The 14,912-nt window shown below is 36.1% G+C and overlaps 1 long non-coding RNA gene across 4 annotated transcripts in view; it reads right to left on the reverse strand.

The window, feature by feature from the left end:
* The window catches only part of LOC132353334 (uncharacterized), a 30,926-nt gene extending 16,597 nt beyond the window's left edge, over positions 1 to 14,329 (reverse strand). For 3 of the 4 annotated variants that reach the window (XR_009499001.1, XR_009499000.1, XR_009499003.1), the window contains exons 1-4: positions 14,209 to 14,329; positions 12,273 to 12,320; positions 6,727 to 6,959; positions 478 to 573 (exon numbers count right to left, since the gene is read on the reverse strand). This is a non-coding gene — a long non-coding RNA (uncharacterized LOC132353334). Of the gene's footprint in view, positions 1 to 477; positions 574 to 6,726; positions 6,960 to 12,272; positions 12,321 to 12,470; positions 12,749 to 14,208 lie in introns of all 4 variants that reach the window. The other variant, XR_009499002.1, reaches the window with a different exon arrangement.
* Between the last annotated feature and the right edge of the window lie 583 nt (positions 14,330 to 14,912).

Genomic DNA, 14,912 nt, shown 5'->3' on the forward strand with positions numbered 1-14,912 from the left:
CTTAACATAAAAGTGCTCCTACGAGTCATTTAGAAAAATGACACCTCCTCCCCTCATGGGCAAAATGGTATAAAGGCAACAGGTGACTGATGAAAGTGGTAAGTACTGAATCTCACAAGGATCAGAACACAAGTTAAACAAATGAACTACCATCTTTCAATATCAAATTGATAAAATTTGCATTGCAAAAGCATAGGAGAGGAGGTACTTCTGTGTACTGATGTAAGGGTGTATGAATTTGTACAGTATTTCTGAAAGGTAACTTGTCAGCATCAAAATTTTCATTGGGAAAATCAAGGTTTTCTTTTGCAGTTAAACACAAGTTTATCTTTCCTCCATATCCTATTAAACAGATAAAACAATTTAAAAGGTATCAAAAAAGAGCAGAAGTCATCAGTGGATGAAAGAATCAAATTTTATAAAAGACAAAAGGGAAAAGAGTGCTTATTCATGAAATGTTGCAGAAGAAGCTGTTACCTGAAATGTTGGCATGACAGGGATTTCAGTAATGGGAGTCAGTCTGTCCAAAGGGTCCCTAGAGAAGTTCATGCTTTGAGTTGGCTTGTGTAGAGGCTGGGTAATAAGGAGACACGATGACAAGACAGTTAATGATTTTTTATGTGAAAGTTATGTTAGTACCCCTGCCAACAGCTTTCCCACTCTACCCTCTCTTCTATAAGTAAATTGAAATGGATCCTTCCTTCACACCATTCACAAAAATTAGTTCCAGTTAAATAAAATCCTGAATGTTAAAGTAAATAGTAAAGTATTAGAAGAAAGTATAGTACCATATGCTTATGACTTTGCTGTTGGACACATCTTCCTAAATTAGACAAAAATTAAAGCCATAATGAAATTCATTATACCAAAAGTTAGAATGCTTTTAAAAAGACAAAGATAAGAAACAGAATGGGAAAAAATTGTAATATAATACAAAGGGAAAGATGTAAGAGTACCTATAAATAGGTAAAGGACAACCAAGCAAGAATAAAAATGAACAAAGGATTAAGAATGCGCAAGTCAGAAGAAATACACATGGACCATAAATATGAGTCCCTGCTTAACCTTGCTAGTATTGAGAGATGCAAATTTACATAATCTACAATAATAAAAAAAAAACTTGGTAGTTGTGTAGAGAAATAAATACTCTCATCAGTGCTAATTTGCAGGCACTGAAGTTTTAAAAATGCTCACTATAACCCCTTTGGAGGGCAGCACAGTACATAAAACTGGGAACAATCTAAATTTCCATCAATAGAGGCATGACTAGAAATACTAGCACCAGTTTAAAAGAATGGACTGGTAATATTGGTATAGATTTGACTAAAAGACACTGATTGAAAATGGAAAATTTCCAGAATAATAGAGTATTATATATTTAAAATATATTTCTAATACATTTATATAAGTATGCAAATACTTAGAAAAAGTCCTGAACAGACACATCCAACTGATAAAGTGTTTCTTTGGGGGAGGGAACTAGAATTGGACATTCTGGTCAAGAGGGTAGATTTACCATTATCTGTAATGTTTGAAGTTTTAAATAAGAATGTTAAAATTTAAAAAAAACTATGAAAAAATTCAACAAACTCACGGAGAACTAGAGCAGCTAGAGTGAGAGTTGGCAGCCTAAGTTGAAACCGTTTTTGGAATTTGGAGAATTTCTCATCAACTCACCAGCCCTTCCCATGCAGGCAGAGATCCCAGTAAACCTTTTCATTCAGGGAAACATCTACAATGAGAATAACCAAAGAACCTCCTGCTATCTACGTAAGATAATCAAACCATATCATTCTTAAATGTGAACAGACAGCTAAGGATCATCACAGATGAAGAAAAGTATCAGCATAAGGACCAAGAGAGAGACTAAAGGGAAAGTTATATAATGAGAAGAAAACTAAAAATTTATGTTAGTCTGAGATTTGAACAGATGTTGCACTTTTAAAGCAAATATGGGAAGCTACCAAAAAGAATAAGACAGAACTCCTAAGAATGAAAAAACATTATTGCTGTAATAATAGAAGGTTTGAAAGAAAATTGTGGAAACTCTTCAATTTCATAAATTGAAAAGTTAAATGAGAAACAAAAGGGACTTGGAAGTTTAGAAGGTCTAACATCTAATTAATATGAGTTCCAGAAAAAAAATTAATAAGAGAAAATATAATTGGAATGTATCAAATAAATGATTAAGAATCTTTCTAAACTGAAGAAAATTATGAGCACTCAGCTAGAAATAGCTCACTCAATGTTGGGCAGGCTTAAGTGGCAAAAAGCACAATTACAATAGAAAAAAATGACACCCAGAAATACGCTCGTGAAATTTCATAATACTAAAGATGAGGCCATCCTAAAAGCTTTAAAAAATGGAAATTTCTCCTGATAAAGAATAATGATCAAGATAGCATTAGCCTTCCCTCTGATGAGCAATATTAGATTGTAGAATACAGAACAGCACCTTCCAACTTATGAGTTAAAACTGCTTTGAATCTAGAACTTTATACCCAAACAGTAATTAAACATGAGGCCAAGTACTGATATTTTGTATTACCAGTTTACTTCAGTTTACTCCCACTGTCTTTTAATAGGGTATTGAATGATTAGCTTCAGCAAAATTTGGATGGAAAAGGAAAAAAACAGGAAAGGCTTTAAACAGTGTATCTAACCTAGTAAAGTGGTGTTGACGATGAATAGGATGATCACCCTGCAAGAATCAGACCAAATTACTGGTAGGTTAGATATCCAGGGAGTCAGTGAAGAGGAACTTAAGGAAGAATGAAAGGGGTGGGTTACATTAAATAGAATTAATACAAAGTTTGAGGATTTTAGTAATATGGTGAAGACAAAAGTTCGTCACAAGAAAAGAAAATTACTGGCTCTGGGAAAAAAAAAAAGGAGAAGCCATACCAGATATTATGGTCCTAATATAAAGCAAGCCCCCATAAAATGTGACATGACTTTGGAAAATAACTAGAATATGAAAAAAAAAATCCATATGACTGATACAAGGAATAGATTCCTTTAAGTGGGTACTGGGATCATAACATTGGACTTGCAGAGCAGAAAATGTAATCGTCACATGTTGCTTGGCTCTGACTCTTCAGAGAATAATATTTACGTGGTGATAACGATCTAATGCTATTTTATTTCCAACTTTAAAACAGACAAATCACTGAAGTCTCTATGTGTATATATATCTGTCTACATATCTAATATCTACTTAATAATGTAAAGGCAAAATATAGCTGATATAGACTGGATGGTGGGAGGTTGACAGGGAAATAAGGGCCTGAAGCAAGGATAAGGGGAAATATGCTCATTGTATATAGAGGGGATTCAGGAGATGTCTAAAGTCGATAGAATAAGAAATGTAGGTTAGCTGTATTTCAAGTTAAAACACATCAGAGGAGCTAATATAACTCACTTAGTGGGATGAAGTAAATCCTTACCTTTCATAAGAAAGGCTCAGTGTATAAAGTTGATAAATTTACAAATAAAATTACAACAACTGTAATCAGGATTATGACAGAAACCCAATTCAAATCAGCTTAGGAAAAAGGTATTTATTAGTTCTTATAACTCAAAGATGTAGAGCATGTATGTTACAGTCTCAGGTAGGCTGCATGTAAGTGTTCAGACTCATCAGAGATTAGTAGCTCACAGCTCTGTGTTCAGTTGTTTCATTCTCTGGCAGGTTCTGTCTCTTGGTAGGAAGAAAATGGCATCTGATGATATTATACTTTAAAAATTCTTAGAGCTTTTAATCTCAAAAGCAAGGTGACCTTCTCTTTCTGAGCCTCCACGTCAATCCCTGGGAGGAAAATATAATTTGTTCCAGTTTATGCTATGTCCCCACTCTGGACCAATCACCAGATCCAGGGTAGGGGGTACTCTGGCCAAGCTGGGTCAAGTTCGCATGCCAGGGGAATTGGATCATTGGATGGCCAGTTAACAAAATTCCCATGGGATGGGGGTAGGGTGGAGGGCAGTTGAGAATCAGTTCCCATAAAGAAAACAACAGACCTGAACTAACAGGTTCAGGTGCCCTGATATAAGGGCATCACTGATTCACTAAGTGTGTAGATATACCTATCTTTTGCTGCAGAGATACTGTGTGTAATTACAGGGAGCTCCCTCAGCCCCTGTAGCAAGGGTAAGTTAAATTTCCAGGGGTCAACTGGACTCAGTACACAGTTGCTAGTAATTAAGCTATCTTGCCAGACTCCTGAGATGGCTGCACGTTGGACAAGGTAACTCCAACAGCAAAAGACTAGGGCTTGGGTGACAAGTGGCTGAGCCTCACCTGCACCATTCATGCCAGGAGACATCAGGGGAGCTCCCTTTAAAGACCTCCAAAGAAGGCTTTCTGCACAGAGGATGTCAGAGACAGCCAACAAAAAGTGAAGCTGTTTACAGAAAGGATAGCAGATCTGCTCTACAAAGGGGATTGCCTTCCAGTTTAGAAAAACTCCATTTTCCCCCTCCCTTTTCATGGTCTCTATGGAAGAGTAGCAGACTGGTGCATTCCCATAAGGAGGCAAATTCAAATGTAAGTATGAGGAGCTTTTAAAAATACTAACTTTGAATTTAAAATGGTGGGACCAAGATATCTCTATCCATTTCTCCTTTCTGAAACCAAGTGAAAGCAACAAGAAGAATAAGAAACAGAAGGAAACTCCAGCCTCGATGAAGTAAAGAAACATCTATAATTCTGAGTCTCAAAATCCACAAGGAAATGCTGCTAAATGTGGTGAAAATCCTGGGAGAGGAAACTGATGATGCATTGATGAGCACAAAATACCTCCAAAGCAGTGGCATATCTGGAAGGGCAAAAGAAAAGGCACCTCAACTGAAGCCACAGTATTACTCTGAAAAGTCTGGCTTTAGAAGTCTCCATAAATTCTGTTTACAATTGCAAAAGAGTGGCAGGGGTGAGGAGCTGGAGTGTTCAAGGAGGAAACACATGGGTTTTGAAGAGGTGATTTATCATCTGACAGAGGAGAGGGAAGCTGCGAATGATGTGCAGGACTGCAAGGTAAATGCTAAATCCTTGCTACTCAACATGTGGGGCATGGATGAGCAGCATCAGCCTCACCTCGTAATTTCTTAGGATTCCAGAATCTTGGGCCTTAATCCAGAGCTAGTAATTCAGAATCTGCATCTTACAAGATGCCCAGGTGATCTGAATACACAGAAATAAATGAGAATCACTAGGCTAAAACAAGTTTCCTACTAGTCTAGAACACAGGCCTTTGATAAACAGCCAGATCAGGAAGAGCTCTACTCATTCAAAAATGTAGTCTAGTCTTTCAGAGACCCTATGGACTGATAGTAGACTCAGATTTAGAAATTCCTCTTACTAAAATTGAACAAAGTGAGGGAAAAAAAACAATATACTAGCATCGTTGAAAGAGGAAAGTGATACCACCTTATATCACACACTATGAAAAGTAGAATACAGAATTAACAGAGCCACATTAAAAGAACATGCCAATATCTTTGGCACTGTCTGTCCTCTGGAAAAGTGGCATAATGGAGAAAAAGTAGGCAGAAGAAATTCTGAAAAACTTTACTAATATATCTCAAGATGGGCAAGATGTAGGCAGCACTGGACAAAGGTACATAACATTCCTCTAAGTAACCTTCATTCTAGATAAATACTAGTTTGAATAGGAAAGGCAAGTTGGCAGTATCTATCAAAATATGCCTATCTTTTGATCCAGCAATTTAATTCTCCAAAAATATTGGTAAAAAATTGCAAAAGCATATGTGAAAGACTGTTAATTGCAACCCTGTTTTTAAAAATAAATCCTAGTTCCACAGTGAGGCCTACCCTAACTAAATGCTTATTTGAGATCTGCACTGCTGGTGAAGATGGAATTATAGAGAATTGTTTACCCTCCCATCTGAAACAATAAAACGCTGGACAAAACATGAAACCTTGGCATTCAAGACATTGGATAACAGGCAATGAAACAGAGATCCCTGAAAAATGGGAAACAAATGAGTACTATGATTTCCCCAGATAACTGCATGGAAACTTTCCAGGCTGTGGCCTCCCAAAGTTGAGGAAATTAAGCTAAAAGTCATGGAGACTGAGGTGACTGGAGTTCACAGGATGAAGTGCCTGAAAGCTCTTAGAGGAAAAAACCCTAGACATCTGCAGAATTTTTAGCTGAATTTTACCTGAATACTCATCAGAACATGCATGTGAAGAAATTACCTGAAGCTGGGGGAAAAAACTGATAGAACTACAAAAATAAATAGACAAATCCAAATCTTTAAAGTAAAGACTGTTACAAGAAACAAAGAAGGACACTACATAATGATCAAGGGATCAATCCAAGAAGATATAACAATTGTAAATACATATGTACCCAACATAGGAGCACCTCAATATATAAGGCAAGTATTGACAGATATAAAAGGAGAAATCCACAGTAATACAATAATAGTAGGGGACTTTTAACACTCCACTTAAATCAATGGATATAAATAACACACACTTAAATAACACAGTAGAGCAAATGGACTTAATTGACACCTACAGAGCAGCAGTCCCCAACCTTTTTGGCACCAGGGACTGGTTTCATGGAAGACAATTTTTCCACGGACTGGGGTTGGTGAGACAGATGGTTTCGGGATGATTCAAGCACATTTCATTTGTTGTGCACTTTACTTCTATTATTATTACATTGTAATATATAATGAAATAATTATACAACTCACCATAATGCTGACAGGAGGCAGAGTTCAGGTGGTAATGCGAGCGATGGGGAGTGGCTGTAAATACAGATGAAGCTTCGCTCGCTCGCCTGCCGCTCACCTCCTGCCACACGGCCTGGTTCCTAACAGGCCACGGACCGGTTGGGGAGCCCTGCTATAGAGCATACTATCCAAAAGCAGCAGAATACACATTCTTTTCTCGTGCACATGGAATATTCTCCAGGATAGATCACATGCTAGGTGGCAAAACAGCTTCAGTAAATTTAAGAAAATTGAAATCATATCATCTTTTCTGACCACAATGCTATAAGGCTAGAAGTCAACTACGAGAAAAACTGCAAAAAACAGACACGTGTAGGCTGAATAAAATGCTGCTAAACAACAAATGGATCACTGAAGAAATCAAAGAGGAAATCAAAAAATACCTAGAGATGAAAACATGACAATCCCAAACCTATGGGACACCACAAAAGCAGTTCTAAGAAGGAAGTCTACAGTGATACAATCTTGACTCAGAAAACAAGGAAGAGCTCAAATAAACAACCTAACCTTACATGTAAAGGAACTAGAGAAAGAAGAACAAACAAAACCTAAAGTTAGTAGAAGGAAAAAAATCATAAAGATTCAGGCAGAAACAAATGAAATAGAGACTAAAAAAAATAGAAAAGATAAATGGAACTAAAAGCTGGTTCTTTGAAGAGATAAATAAAATTGATAAACCTTTAGCCAGATACATCAAAAAAAAAAGGGAGAGGGCCCATTTCAATAAAATCAGAAATGAAAAAGGAGAAGTTACAACCGAAAACAGAAATGAAAAGGATCATAAGAGACTACTATGAGCAATTATAGGCCAATAAAATGGACAACCTAGAAGAAATGGACAAATTCTTACAAAGGTACAATCACCCAAGACTGAGCCAGGAAGAAATAGAAAATATGAACAGACCAATTACCAGTACTGAAATTGAATCAGTAATTTAAAAACTCCCAACAAACAAAAGTCCAGGACAAGACGGCTTCACAGATGAATTCTACCAAACATTTAGAGAAGTTAACAACTATCCTTCTGAAATGATTCCAAAAAACTGCAGAGGAAGGAACACTTCCAAACTCATTCTGTGCAGCCACCAACCATCACCCTGATACCAAAATCTGACAGAGAATTCCCTGGTGGTCCAGTGGTTAGGACTCCGTGCTTCCACTGCAGGGGGGCCCAGGATCAATCCATGGTCAGGGAGCTAAGACCCCACAAGCCGTGTGGCGTGGCCAAAAACAAAAAAACAAAAAACAAACAAAAAACTCAGACAAAGATATCACAAAAAAAGAACAATTACAGGTCAATATCACTGGTGAACATAGATGCAAAAATCCTCAACAAAATACTAGCAAACCAAATAATACATTAAAAGGATCACACAACCAATATCAAGTGGGGTTTATCCCAGGGAGGCAAGGATTTTTCAATATCTACAAATCAGTCAATGTGAGGATACACCACATTAAAAAAACCAGAAAATGAAAACCATACGATCATTTCCATAGATGCAGAAGTAGCTTTTGGTAATATTCAACATCCATTTATAAAAACTCTCCAGAAAGTGGGCATAGAGGGAACATACCTCAACATAATGAAGACCATATATGATAAAGCTAACATCATAATCAATGGTGAAAAGCTGAATGCATTCTCTCTAGGAACAAGACAAGGATGCTCATTCTCGCCACTTTTATTCAACATACTTTTGGAAGTCCTAGCCACAGCAATCCAAGAAGAAAAACATGAAAAGAAAACCAAATTGGAAAAGAAGAAGTACAACTGTCACTGTTTGCAGATGACATGATACTATACATAGAAAATCATAAAGGCACTACCAGAATACTAGAGTTCATCAATAAATTCAATAAAGTTGCAGGATAAAAAATTAATATACAGAAATCTGTTGAATTTCTATACACTAACTACAAAATATCAGAAAGAAAAATTAAGGAAACAATTCCATTTACCACTGCATTAAAAAGAATAAAATTCTGAGAAATAAACCTATCCAAGAGGGCAAAAGACCTGTGTAAGACTGATAAAAGAAACTGAAGACAATACAAACAGATGGAAAGATATACAGTGTTCTTGGATTGGAAGAATCAATATTGTTAAAATGACCATACTACTGAAGGCAATCTACAGATTCATTGCAATTCCTATCAAATTACCAATGGCATTTTTCACAGAACTAGAATAAAAAAACTTTTAATTTGTATGGAAACACAAAAGACTCCTAGTAGCAAAAGCAATCTTAAGAAAGAATGGAGCTGGAGGAATCACACTCCCTGACTTCAGACTATAATACAAAGCGACAGTAATCAAAACCAGTACAGTACTGGCACAAAAACAGACAGATCAATGGAACAGGACAGAAAGCCCAGAAATAAACCCACACACTTATGGTCAATTAATCTATGACAAAGGAGGCAAGAATATAAAATGGAGGGCTTCCCTGGTGGCGCAGTGGTTAAGAATCCACCTGCCAATGCAGGGGACATGGGTTCAAGCCCTGGTCCGGGAAGATCCCACATGCCGCGGAGCAACTAAGCCCGTGCGCCACAACTACTGAGCCTACGCTCTAGAGCCCACGAGCCACAACTACTGAGCCCACGTGCCACAACTACTGAAGCCTGCATGCCTAGAGCCCTGCTCCGCAACAAGACAAGCCACCACAGTGAGAAGCCTGCATACTACAACAAAGAGTAGGCCCCGCTTGTCACGACTAGAGAAAACCCGTGCGCAACAACAAAGACCCAAAAAATAAATAAAATAAATTAAAAAAAAAAAAAAGAATATAAAATGGAGAAAAGACAGTATCTTCAATAATAAGTGCTGGGAAAACTAGACAGCTACATGTAAAAGAATGAAATTAGAACATCTATAACACCATATACAAAAATCAACTCAAAATGGATTAAATGGGGCTTCCCTGGTGGCGCAGTGGTTGAGAATCTGCCTGCCAATGCAGGGGACACGGGTTCGAGCCCTGGTCTGGGAAGATCCCACATGTCGCGGAGCAACTAGGCCCGTGAGCCACAATTACTGAGCCTGCGCGTCTGGAGCCTGTGCTCCGCAACAAGAGAGGCCACAATAATGAAAGGCCCGCGCACCGCGATGAAGAGTGGCCCCCACTTGCCGCAACTAGAGAAAGCCCTCGCACAGAAACGAAGACCCAACACAGCCATAAATAAATAAATAAAAATTGTATAACTTAAAAAAAAAAAAAGATTTATAAAAAAAAAAAAAATGGATTAAATACCTAAACGTAAGACTGGATACTATAAAGCTCCTAGAGGAAAACATAAGCAGAACACTCTTTGACATAAATTGTAGCAATATTTTTTTGGATCCTTCTCCTAAAGAAACGGAAATAAAAGCAAAAATAAACAAATGGGACCTAATTAAGCTTAAAAATTTCTGAACGGCAAAAGAAACCATGAACAAAAGACAACCTAGGGAATGGGAGAAAATATTTGCAAATGATGCAACCACAAGGGATTAATTTCCAAAATATACAAACAGCTCATACAGCTCAGAATCAAAAAACAAACAACCCAATCAAAAAAAAAAAAAAAGACGGAAGACCTAAACAGACATTTCTCCAAAAAAGACATACGGATAGCCAACAGGCACATGAAAAGATGCTTCACATTGCTAATCAGTAGAGAAATGCAAATCAAAACTACAATAAGGTATCACCTCACACCAGTCAGAATGGCCATCATCAAAAAGTCCACAAATAATAAATGCTGGAGAGGGTGTGGGAAAAAGGGAACCCTCCTACACTGTTGGTGGGAATGTAAATTGGTACAGCCACTATGGAGAACAGTAAGGAGGTTCCTTAAAAAACTAAACATAGAGTTATCATATGATCCTGCAATCCAACTCCTGGGCATATATCCAGAGAAAACTATAATTTGAAATGATACATGCACCACAATGTTCACTGCAGCACTATTTACAATAGCTAAGACATGGAAACAACTTAAATGTCCATCAACAGATGAATGGATAAAAAAGATGTGGTATATATGTACAATGGAATACTACTCGGCCATAAAAAAAATAAAATAATACCATTTGCAGCAACATGGATGGACCCAGAGATTATCATATTAAGTGAAGTCAGACAGAGAAAGACAAATATCATATGATATCGCTTATATGTGGAATCTAAAAAAAATGATACAAATGAACTTATTTACAAAACAGCAATAGACTTACAGATACAGAAAACAAACTATGGTTACAAAAGGGGAAAGGTGGAGGGAGGGAATAAATTAGGAGTTTGGGATTAAGAGATACACACTATTATATATAAAATAGATAAACAACAATGACCTACTGTATAGCACAGGGAATTATATTCAATATCTTGTAATAACCTATAATGGAAAAGAATCTGAAAAACATATATATATATATAAATATATATATAAAACTAAATCACTCCGCTGTACATCTGAAACTAACACGACATTGTAAATCAACTATACTTCAATTTAAAAAAATAAATAGACAAACTACAATTATAATAGATTTTGACATGCATCTCCCAAAGAACAAGTTGACTGAAAATCAGTAAGGGCACTGAAGACTTGAACAACACTATCAGCCAACTTGACCTAACTGACATTTAAAAAACACTCCACCCAAGAACAGCAGAATATGCATTCTTTTTAAATGCACCCAGAACATTTACCAAGATAGACAATATTCCAAGCCTTAAAACACATCTCAATAAATTTAAAAGGATTCAATTCATACAAAATGTTTTCTAACTAGAATGGATTAAGTTAGAAATAATAGAAAGATAATTGGAAAATCCCCCAAATATTTGGATCTAAATAGCACAATTTTTAGTAACCCATGGGTTAAAAGAGAAATCAAAAGGCAAAACAGAAAGTATTTTTAATTGAATGAAACTTGTAACAGCATATCAAAATATGTGGAATGCAGCTAACACATTACTTAAAAGGAAACATAATATTACTGTCTAAGTTGTAAAATAAAACTCTCAAATCAATGACTTCAATTTCCACCTTAACAAATTAGAAAATGAAGAGCAATGAAACCCAAAGTTACCATAAGAATGGAAATAAAGAAATCAGTAGGAAACAGAAAAGACAAAAGCAGGTCAATAAAACCAATAAATCTTCACTCAGACAATATGAAAAAAAAGATAACATACAAGTTACCAATATCTGAAATGGCAGAGATGACATCACTACAGTTATTAAACGGATAAGGGAATATTGGGAACTTTATGTAAATAAATTTAACCACTTAGATAAAATGGAAAAATTTTCTTGAAAGAACAAAACTGCCAACCTTACTCAAGAATAAATAGATAATTCTTCAACTTATTCCTGGTTTATCCTTTGTCAGGTGCTTTTTATAAAGGAATAAACGTTTGACTTCTTGATATATCTGCCACAATTAGTAACAGACCCAGTTTCCCACAGCAAATTTTATAACCTTCATGAAATAAACACAAAGTTAAACTCACCTTTTGGGATCTTAAATAATGAAGCAGGCGAGGTAGATGGGCTTTTGTCTGTCAACAAAAAGAAGATCATTAACTTTAAATTCATAGTCAAGAAATGTCAAAAGCAGAATTAATGACCATGGAACATAAACTGAAAAACTTGTATCTTGCAAACGAATTTGAGGAAATATACAAAATAGGATTGAGTGTACAGTCTACCTTGGCTTTTTCCAAATAGCTCCTTGTTCTCTTCTAAATGACTCAAAGTTCATTCCATTTTTCGGCAACGTGGCAGGAGTACTGGGAATCAAACATACTGGGGCAGTAAGAAATGACCGAGGCGAACTCAGCACAAGGTCATCAAGCAGATACCCACAGGATGTAGGTTCTGTGTCATGTGGTGCCAGCGGTGGAGGAAAAGGTGGGCTTGCTCCTCGAGGTGGCGGGGCCCGAGGTGGGTGGCCCGAGATGCAGCCAGAGCAGTGGAGGGGTCTGCACTTTAAGAAGTTAAATTACATGTCAAGTTCTTGACTTTAAAATCAGGTGGGAAATTGGGGGCTTTCTCATTTCTAACCTGTTACATCTGCCTGAATTGCCTGAATTTCTGCATATGTATCTGAGAAAGAAGAAACTGCTGAAGAAAAACCCACACGTTTGAAGATTAAATTACTTGATGCTTATTAGCCAATTTCTGAATTCTTATGTATTTCCAGGAGTGTGTGACATATCAGAAAACGGCACAGAAAGTATCACATAATGGTTCTTTCCCATCATGATTTAAATCCCAGCATTTTCAGTTACTTCTGTGATTCCTCTGTACTCATTACAGTTGACCCCGAATCACTTGGGTCTGAACTGCATGGGTCCACTTATTCAATAGTAAATTTAATTCTGTATCTATTAAAAAAGTGGAATTTGTAATTTAAACCTTCCAAATATTTTCAGATACCATGCTGTTATTGCCAGTTTAGTTCTGTATGAACAGGGAATATACTTTATATATAACTAAATTTTAAAAATTTATTAAGATTTGTTTTACAGTCTCTCTTGGTGAAATGTTCCATGTGTACTTGGAAAGAAAGTATTCTACTCTTGTGGAGTGGAATATTTTATAAATGTCAACTCATTAATTTGGTTGATCATGTTGTTCAGTTCTATATTCTTACAGATTTTCTACTTGTTCTATCAGTGACTGAGAGAGAAGTGGTGAAGTTTCTAATGATTATTGTAGACTATTTACACTTTTTTTTTTCCTTTGTGAAATTTGCACCTCTGTAGTTTGATGCATATACGTTTAGGATTGTTATGTTTACCTGGAAAATTTATTGTTACGTAGTGTTTGTCTTCTTCCCTGATTATATTCCTTACTCTGAAGTCTACTTCATGATATTAAAAGTGAATTCAGCTTCCTTTTTACCAGTGCTTGCATGATCTATCTCTCCCCACTACTTAACTTTTACCTATGCCTTTAAAGTGACTTTCTGCTAGACAGCATATAGCTGTGTCCTGCTTTTTCATTCAATCTTATAATCTGTCTTTTAACTGGTGTGTTTTGACCATTTATATTTGATGCAATTTTTTATATATTTGGATTAAAACCCATCCATCCTCTTAACTATTTTCTAATTGTTCTGCCTATTCTTTGGTTTTTGTTCTCTTTCTGCCTTCTATTGGGTTAACTGAGGATTTTTAATTATTCCATTTTATTCTATTAACTGCTTACATCTCTTTAAAATGTTTTAGAGGTTACTGTAAGGTTACAATATGTCTTTAATTAACCAGAATATATCTCAAGTAATGTAACATTAACAAGTAAAGATATTACACAATGTATTTCTTAATTTCTCCCTCACATCCTTTGTGCTTCTGTCATCTATTTACACTAATATATGCTATAGCATACTGTTTTAGACAGCTTTTAGGTATTTAGATGTTAAAAAAAAAAAAACTGTCTTACCTTTATTCCATTTCCAGATCTCTAAGTGCATCTCCTTCTGTTTAAAGAACTTCATTTAACAGTTCTTTTAGAGTAGGGTCTTCTGGCAATGTATTTTATGCTTTTTCCTTCTCTGAGAAAGTCTTCATTTCTCTATCAATTCTGAAAGACATTTTCATGAAAAATTTCATAAAGACAGTTTTTTCCCCCTTTTGTTCCTATGTAACGTCTTTTTAAAAAAATCTTTCCTTGTACTCTTTGAGCTTTATAGATTTTTGTTCTGGTGTCATTATCCATTGTTTATTCACATATTTCTTCTCACCCAATTTCTCTATTCCTTCCAGGAATCCAATTCTGCATGTGTTGGACCAACAGATCTTTTCCCACAGCTCTTGGATGATCTGTTCTTTTCTGTCACCCCTGCCCTCCTCTGTGTTTCAGTTTGGCTATTCTTATTGACTTACCTTCAAGTTCACTTATTCTTTCCTTGGCTATGTCAAGTATACCTATGAGCCTGTTGAAGGTATTGTTCCCATCTCTTTACTGTGTTCATTTCAGTATTTCCGTTTGATTCTCATAGTTTCATCTCTGATCAAATGACCCATCTAATTTGCCTGTTGTACACTTTTTTCATTAGAGCCTTTAACATATTATTTAAAATTCTGTGTGAGGTAGTCTGGGTCTAGTTCTTGACTGCTTTTTCTTTTGGTGGGTGGTGATTTTTC

Source organism: Balaenoptera ricei, chromosome 19, assembly GCF_028023285.1.
Source record: "Balaenoptera ricei isolate mBalRic1 chromosome 19, mBalRic1.hap2, whole genome shotgun sequence".
In the NCBI taxonomy this organism is placed as follows: domain Eukaryota; kingdom Metazoa; phylum Chordata; class Mammalia; order Artiodactyla; family Balaenopteridae; genus Balaenoptera; species Balaenoptera ricei.